Genomic DNA, 8,401 nt, shown 5'->3' on the forward strand with positions numbered 1-8,401 from the left:
ATCTGCATAACGCAGATTGTTGATAGATCTTCCACCAATCCTGATGCCACATTTCTCCTTATAGAGCCCAGCCTCCCAGATGATCTGTTCTGCATACAGGTTGGAAAGGTTTGGAGATAGCACACATCCCTGGCATACGCCCTTCCCAATTTTGAACCATGCAGTGTTTCCTTGCTCTGTTCTGACGACTGCCTCTTGGTTCAGTTTCGTACTAGCATGATCAAGTGTCTGGGTTTCCCATTAAGTAGAAAATAAATATTCATTTGCCTTGTACCATCAATTCTAGTTTTTACTCTTATCTGGTGTAATTATTCATAGTGCTTTTTTCACCTTCCCTCTTCAAAGTGTGCTGGCTTACTTGATAAATTCATGGTCCTCTCCCTCAAGGTGACCTTCAGTTCTTAACATCTCCCAACCTTCACTGTCTCATCTGTGCCTCAGTTCTCTTGCTTACATTCCCCAGAACCCACCGGCCCAAATCACAAAGACTCTGTTTCAGACTTGTGTTAGCAGTAGAATGAAAGTGAGAGGCCTGGGCCAAGATTCTTCATTGACTTACATCCCCCCCCCTTTTTTCTTTTGTATTGTGATTCAAGGGGTTGTCAAAGTTCTTTGAGACTAGTGTGAGTCTGTGTCTTAAACACTGTCACTATGCTCCAAGCAGAAAGAGCAGTACTTTGAGAACTATAAAAGGAGGTCAGTAAGACAACAAGGAAAAGGAAGAGGAGAAACCACAAATTGTTTAAAACTTTTGAGAATGTACTTACTTAGGTCGTGGAGCTGTCAGAGTGCCTTTCTCATGTACAGCCAATGGAAGCATAAACCTGTACATTTGCAGAATATGACATAGCTAGCCAACCCACTTTTAGGACATTATCGTAAGAATATATTGAGAGTTCCCGCCAGTCTTGTAGATTGGTCTCTTGCTTCTGCAGTGTTTGGGCAGCACAGACCCAGTGACTCCCCACCTCCAGCCTCTGACTGCCCTCAAACTCCTCTCCAGCTATAACCTTGGGACCATATTCTTAACCTTCTCCTGTTTTCAGGACCAGTTTCTCATAGTTTTTTTGTTTGTTTTTTGTTGTTGTTGTTCTTAGCCCCAAATCCTCGACCAACTATGAGCTCACAGACGTGTCAGAATTACTCCACCAAAGTGGAAGATGGAGTCAATTGTCTGGTCAACTGGCACATGTGGACCTCCTACACTTGCTCCATCTAGGTTTTTATTTCCACTGAGGACGTGGTCTTGGAAGGTTTGGGATGCTTCTTTTGTGAGTTGGAGAAGTACGAGGATGCCAAGTATCTCCTCAAGCTGCAAACCCAGCACTGCTGCCCATGTCCTCTTCAAAGACCCACAGAAGTCATCCCAGAATGAGTGGGGTAGAACCCTGAACGCCATGGCAGCAGCCCTGGCCTTGGAGAAGAACCTGAACCAGGCCCTTCTAGATCTACACATCATGACTGCACACCAATATCAGCTCCCATCTCTGGGACTATCTGTGACTATCTGGAGAACCACTTCCTGGATGAGGAACTGAAACTGCTGAAGGTGATGTGTGACCATCTGACCAACCTCTGAAGACTAGCTGGGCTGGGCTGGGCTGGGTAAGTATCCCTTTGAGTAACTGACCCTCAAGCATGACTAGGAGCCTGGGGTTGGTGGTAGGGAAGTCTGCACCCCCCTGAAATCAGCAGCAAGCTTCTTCCCACCCTGGGGCAGACTCTTATCTGCCCAGGAGCCCTTTTCCCAAGTTCTGGACCAAATGGAAAGAATAAAGCTTCTTGCAACAGATAAATATATAAATGTATTCTGAAAAGTATATGAAGTTTTATGCTTAAAGATACCCACCAAAATGTCATTTGTAATAACTGATAAATGAAACTATTTTAAATATTTCATTGCACATAAGTGGGAGGGTAACACATTTTTCTGTACTGTGAGATGAAATAGGATTCAACTTTTAAAATTGTGTTTATAAATATTTTTAATGACAGAATTATCATGCTATATTGGAAATAAAAAATATATAGAGTGTACATGAGAAAAGTATGTATCAAATATGATTTTAGGTAAGTACATGTGTATATAGACGAAATTTTTTTCTATGTTATTCTGTACTGTTGTTGTTGTTGTTGTTGTTGTTACGTGCCATCAGGTCGCTTGCGACTCATTGTGACCCTATGCACAACAGCCCTAAACCCTGCTCTGTCCTGTGCCAATCTCACTGTATCTGACACACCTACCAACATTACCCCAGTCACTGAATTAATCCACCTTGTAGAGGGTCTTCCCCTCCTGTGCTCTCCCTCCACCCTCCCAAGCATGATGTCCCTCTCCAAGGACTGGTCCCTCCTTACAACATGCCCACAGTATGCCAGATGAAGCCTTAGAATCCTTGTCTCTAAGGAACAGCCCGGTTTAACCCTCTCCAGAATGAACCTGTTCGTTTTCTTTGCAGTCCAGCTCCACACGATGCTCCACCTTGGTCTGTGTTTCTGCACCACCCTCCCTGACAGCTCTGACACAATGCAGGACATGAACTAGTACGGCAACATAGAAGAGTTCAAGGTCCAAGATCAGTGCGATCCAAGATCAACAAGAGCAAGAATCAGCAGGATGACAGTAAAATGTCTGTTGGAGGCTTGAGCTAGGATACAAGTAAGAAAAATCTATTTGTCTCGATTTGGAAAGGTGGTGGACTACATGATTTAAACAGATCCAGTCACTGGACAGTCAAGAAAGTTTTGGATTTGTGCGTTTCAAGGATGCTGTTAGTTAGTGTTGATGAGGTTTTGGAACTGAAAGAATACAAACTGGATGGCACATTGATAGACCTCAAGAGAGCTAAAACTGTAAAAGGGAAGGACTCCCCCCAAAAAAGGTTTTTATAGGTGGATTTAGCCCAGATACTGCTGAAGAACAAATTAAAGAATATTTTGACACTTTTGGAGAGATTGAAACTTTCCATGGATACAAAAACAAAGAAGAGGATTTTGTTTTATCACATATACAGATGAAGAGGCAGTAAAGAAATTGTTAGAAAGTATAGATATCATCAAATTGGTTCTGGGAAGTGTGAAATCAAAGGTGCACAACCCAAACAGGTAGCTAGGCAGCAACAACATCAGAAAGGAGGTAGAGGCGCTGCAGGTGGTGGGCCCAGTGGTAGGAGGGGTCGTGAACAAGGTCAGGGTCAAAACTGGAACCAAAGACTATTGTCTATTATGATCAAGGATATGGAAATTACAATAGTGCCTATGCTGGCAATCAACCTATAATGGCTATGGCGGCTATGAGTATACTGGTGTAACTATGGGAACTGTGGATATGAACAGGGATATACAGACTACAGTGGCCAACAGGGCATATGTGGCATGGCATCTTGGAGAGATGGCAATCATCAAAACAGTTACCAGCCATACTGTAGGTCATTGGAGACAACAGGAGGAGATGCTAAAGTAATCCATCTTGTAGGACAACATTGAAGATTGATCTTCTGTTAATCTCAGATGATTATTTGGTAAAAGACTTTCTAGTGAATGAGGTACAATTGTATCCAACTGTATATAGCTGCCAGTTAGTTTTCTCTGTTTTTACTTTGTCCTGTGCCATCTGTATTTTGACTAGATGTGGATTTGTGTTTACACAAATTATTTGTATGATTTCATGGTAAACCTCTAATAAGTGCTTTCTTATGTGAAAAAAAAAGAAAATGACTTAGTTAATTTAAAATATATTTAAAATTCTATCATCTTTTTCTTCAAAATAGCATGCATAAGCATCTTCTAACACTACAGTGGAATGATTTTGGATACTTGTTAAAATGAAATCAAGAGCATAAGAAAATAGAAATTTGCATTACCTTCATCATCTTTAGGGTATGTGCACTTAGATAAATAAGGTTTCCTTTTGTCTTTTCTGCCAAACTGAACTCCTAGCATCCACAGTCCAAGAGACACATCATCTCTGGATCTACCTCCTCCATTACCAGGTCTTCATTGTGGAGTGCAAGGTAAGTGCACAGTAAAGAGCTATTGAAAAGAAAGGAAAAGAATGAAAAATGAACTTCCGTTTTGATCAGGGCTGGGTGTTTTTGTTCTTTTAAAAAAAATCAAATGTAGGATATAAATCTTGTACTTGAAGAACATTTTTCTAGGTCGTAGCCTGACGCTATTTCCATGCTGCCCGTGCGCACGCACTTCTCGCGTGACTCCATGGCGCCGTCATCGAGGCTCCCGCGTCTCGGTGGGGCCGGGGCCGCTGCAGGCACTTGTCGGCTGGGCTCCGTGTCTCCGTCCTCTGGTGTCTTCTCCAACCTCCCTTCTACCACCTCCCGCTCTGCCTGGGGGCCGTCATTATCTTCCTCAGCCTCCTCTACTGGATTTTCTGGAACATGTGCAACATCGAGCTGCCCAGCTAAGAGAAGCTGCTCCTACAGGATCAGCCTGCAGCTGCTCCGCTGCCATCGGCCACGTGTCCACCACGTGTGTGTGTCCACCACGTGTCCTCCCACCACGTGTCCTCCCACCACGTGTCCGCCCACCACACGTGTCCGCCCACCACACGTGTCCGCCCCCCACACGTGTCCGCCCCCCACACGTGTCCGTCCCCCACACGTGTGTGCCCACCACGTGCCAGAACACCGCACAGGAGGACTGTTCAGAGAGCTGCTTTCCCAGCTCTGATCGATCGCCACCCGCCAGCCAGGAAAAGGGACCGAGGGTGAGGCCCCCCCAGGAGATGGCAGCGCTGGTGGGGGGAGCTGCTCAGCCGTGAAGGTACCCCAGACTTAGAGGTGCGGCCGGTTCACTCCTGCCCCACGGGGCTATGTTCTGAGCACCTTAGCCCCTCTGATTTAGGATTTAGTGTCTGGACCCCCCAGACCCGGTGTCCCCACAGCTTTGCCCTAGCAGAGCCACCTTGGTGGCCCTTTGACCTTGGCAGGTCAGCCTCTGGCCCTTCCTGCTCCTACAAGGCAATCAGTCCTTTACTGGGTCAGCCTCCAGCTAGCTCGGCCTTGACTCTTCCTGCTGCCCCTCAACTTCTGGTTAATTTTCCCTCTGGGGGGGAGGGTAACCTGCCATTGCCATGGATTCGCAGAGCCACTCTCTGGTGCCTGAGGCCCCTCCAGCTTCACAGCCAAGCTGGAGAATCTTCCTAGTGCCTCTTAAGCTCTGCCTCCTGTCCATCAGGCTTCTCCAACATGTGTCTCATGAATTAGTTATGGAACAAAACGGGCAGCAGTTTTCTCCAGCCTGAAAGGCTAGTTGCTTGACCTTAAAATTCTTAGTGTCCTTTCTTTAATCTGTTTATCAGAAGAGGAGATGCATCTCCTAGATTAGCTGTTATCTCTTTGAAGCTGTCCCCCCCCCCAATCATATGTAAATTGTAACTTAAACTGCCTGTTTGCTGGGAAAGGGAGTATCTGGGTGTGAATTGGTTTTCTTGCAGATATTCTTTGATTTTACTAACAAAAGTTTACTGTTAAGTAAGTTGGTGTCTCACCCTAGTATAAAAGCCTGGTGACCTCTCTTATGGACTGCTGTCCTCCACAGATCTGTAATAAAGTTTTTATGGATATTGCAGTTTGTCTTATTGGCAGTTGACTACGGAAAGAACCCCTTGCATTCAGTAACACCACCTCTGGTCCAACAGGCCAGGTGACCACTTCTGTTACCCCGAGAGATCTCACGAGGTCCACCTTCGAATGTCCAATACTACGTAATCTATGAAATCAGCAGTCCAATGCCCGGTATTAAGAGATTTCTCAAAATTAACCTTGAAATGCCAAGTATTGAGTTTTCTCGAAGTTAGCTTTACATGTCCGTGACTTCTCAAAATCAACCTTCTAACGCCCAGCAACGCTGTACTAAGCTAACTGCTTAAGCTTCCCGGATTCTGCCACTGTTCCTACAGGCATTAGCTCAGGAGCTGTCTGCGTCCCCATCTGCTGTCTCTGAGACAGCAGTTCCAGCTGTTCAGGGCCAGCTGTCACTTCCTACTCAGAGATGTAACAGACTCAGCAGCTAAGATGAAAAGTAAACTCACACCCTCACCCCGCAAACCTTGTCACCCCAGAGCCATGTGAGTTGCTGCTCAGTCCTCTGACAAGTGCCTCTGGAGGAATGTTAGTGTCTCCTTCACAGGACTGGTGTTCTGAGGGTTTCCCCAACCCCTTATGTTTGTTTTTATTTAAGAAAAAAAAATAGCTAATGGAATCCCCTTAGGGATTAGATATTGAAAAAAACATTTTTTAAAAAAAATTTTCCCCCCCTTTCTTGTGTACCATCAAATCCGACTGGCACAGGAGGATCGACTGCCTCTTCTTCTCCAGCGCAAGATCTAGTGGATTCAAACTACGTGCCTTCGGGATTGCAGTGCAGCTTCATACTAGGCCACCAGAGCTCCCTAACCTTGTACTTTTTGGTTATCTTTTGAAGTTCAGTGGATCCATTCATTCATTGAGCAGATATGATCTAGCATTTTATGTAACAAGCTCTGTTCTAGAAACCTGGGAGACAATAAATGTACATTCTTATCTTGAATTTCTAGCCAGATTTGATGATTGCAAATTAGTAGAGAGATTTCCATTCTTTTCTCTCCGAATAAGTATACCCTCGGGCTCAAGTGATGTGGTATGTGGGAGGTACATGACCCAAACAGGTCTGGTCAGATTCTTTTTCAGGAATTCTATGGGACTTGTCAGTGAGCGAGCCTTCTTAGCATTGGGGGTAAGGTTGTGAACAATGGGTAGGAGTTGGGCTTAGGGTCAACCATGATGGGCTGAGTGGTGAGTACTACAGAATGGCCACAGGTGCAGAGGTATACACCCAGTGGACCAGAAAGCAAAGACATGGGAAGCACAGGAAAAGAGGATTAGGAGGAAAGGAAGAGAGAGACTGTATGGCTTCTGTCTTGCTAGAAATTCCAGCTCCAGTAAGGGCAGAACTGCCTTCCTGTAGAGTTTGTGAGGTTTCCCTAACCCCTCAGAATAAGTCTCCCTATATATAATCAAGATCATTTTGGTTACTGGAAAACCAGCATGCACAAAGTATAATACTCATCAAAACTCATTCTGAGCAGAGGTGACTTGACCCTGTAGTACAGTCAGTGACTTCTTCTGCTGTGCTTAGGATAGAATGAGCTATAGTGTCCCAACATTCAGATTTTCAGACCACTTCGCAGGTGCTGTGATGTTCTTCAGGCCAGGAGAGCCCTTGGAGAAGAGATCATGGTTCTCCATCACCTTCAAACTCCTTCCAATCTACTAAGTGTCACTTTGTCATGCACTAACATCAACGTCCAGATTTGTGATCCAGGCTTTTCTAATTGGTCACCCTGGGTCTGTATTCAGTGCTCCTTTCAATCAATCTTCATAAGGTGTTCACCTTCTAGTCCAACACAATTCCATCCTAAAATATGGAAATACTCTTATCTCTTCGCTGTCCAATATGACAGTTACTATCAACATGTGGAATGTCGGGTGTTGAAATGTAGTGCATGTAACTGAATTTTTCATTTGACTTACAGTGTCCAGTAGCCAGTATACAGTCCAGTAGCCGTGTATGTGGTTACTATACTACACAGTTCAATTATAGTTCAGTTATAAGATGAAGGAAGAAGTTCAAGCTGCTTTGAAGGAAATAGCAAAAAAAATGGCCCCAGGATTAGATGGTATACCAATTGACATATTTCAGCTAACAGATGTTGCCCTGGATATGCTCACCAAGTTGTGCCAAGAAATCTGGAGAACAACCACTTGGCCAACTGACTGGAAGAGGTCTATATTTGTTCCCATTCCAAAGAAGGGTGACCCAACTGAGTGTGGAAACTACAGAACAATATCATTGATTTCACATGCAAGCAAGATTCTACTGAAGATTATCCAAAAACGACTGGAACAGCACATCAGCAGAAAACTGCCAGAAGTCCAGGCTGGGTTTAGAAGGGGTCATGGTACTAGGGATATTGTAGCTGATGTTAGATGGGTCTTAGTTGAAAGCAGGGAATACCAGAAGAATGTCTATCTGTGTTTCATTGATTATGCAAAGGCATTTGACTGTGTGGATCATAACAAACTGTGGCTGACTCTGAGAAGAATAGGAATCTCAGAACATTTAATCGTGCTAATGCAAAACCTATACTTGGACCAAGAGGCAGTCATTAGAACAGAGCAGGGTAACACTGCATGGTTCAAAATTGGGAAGGGTGTACACCAGGAATGTGTCCTGTCTCCATACCTTTTCAACCTGTATGCAGAGCAGATTATCCGGGAGGCTGGGCTCTATGAGGAGAAGTGTGACATCAGGATTGGTGGAAGATCTATTAACAATCTGCGTTAGGCAGATGACACAACCCTGCTTGCCGAAACTGAGGAGGACCTCATGCACTTACTGCAGA

The 8,401-nt window shown here is 44.7% G+C and overlaps 2 pseudogenes; both read left to right on the top strand.

Annotated features, from left to right (window-relative positions):
• The first annotated feature begins 1,117 nt into the window (after positions 1-1,117).
• On the top strand, positions 1,118-1,646 carry LOC102864539 (annotated as a pseudogene).
• An 861-nt stretch (positions 1,647-2,507) lies between these two features.
• On the top strand, positions 2,508-4,421 carry LOC102871975 (annotated as a pseudogene).
• The last annotated feature ends 3,980 nt before the right edge of the window (positions 4,422-8,401 follow it).

Source organism: Elephantulus edwardii, unplaced genomic scaffold (assembly GCF_000299155.1).
Source record: "Elephantulus edwardii isolate Elephantulus edwardi_28Jun2011 unplaced genomic scaffold, EleEdw1.0 scaffold00223, whole genome shotgun sequence".
Lineage (NCBI taxonomy): Eukaryota > Metazoa > Chordata > Mammalia > Macroscelidea > Macroscelididae > Elephantulus > Elephantulus edwardii.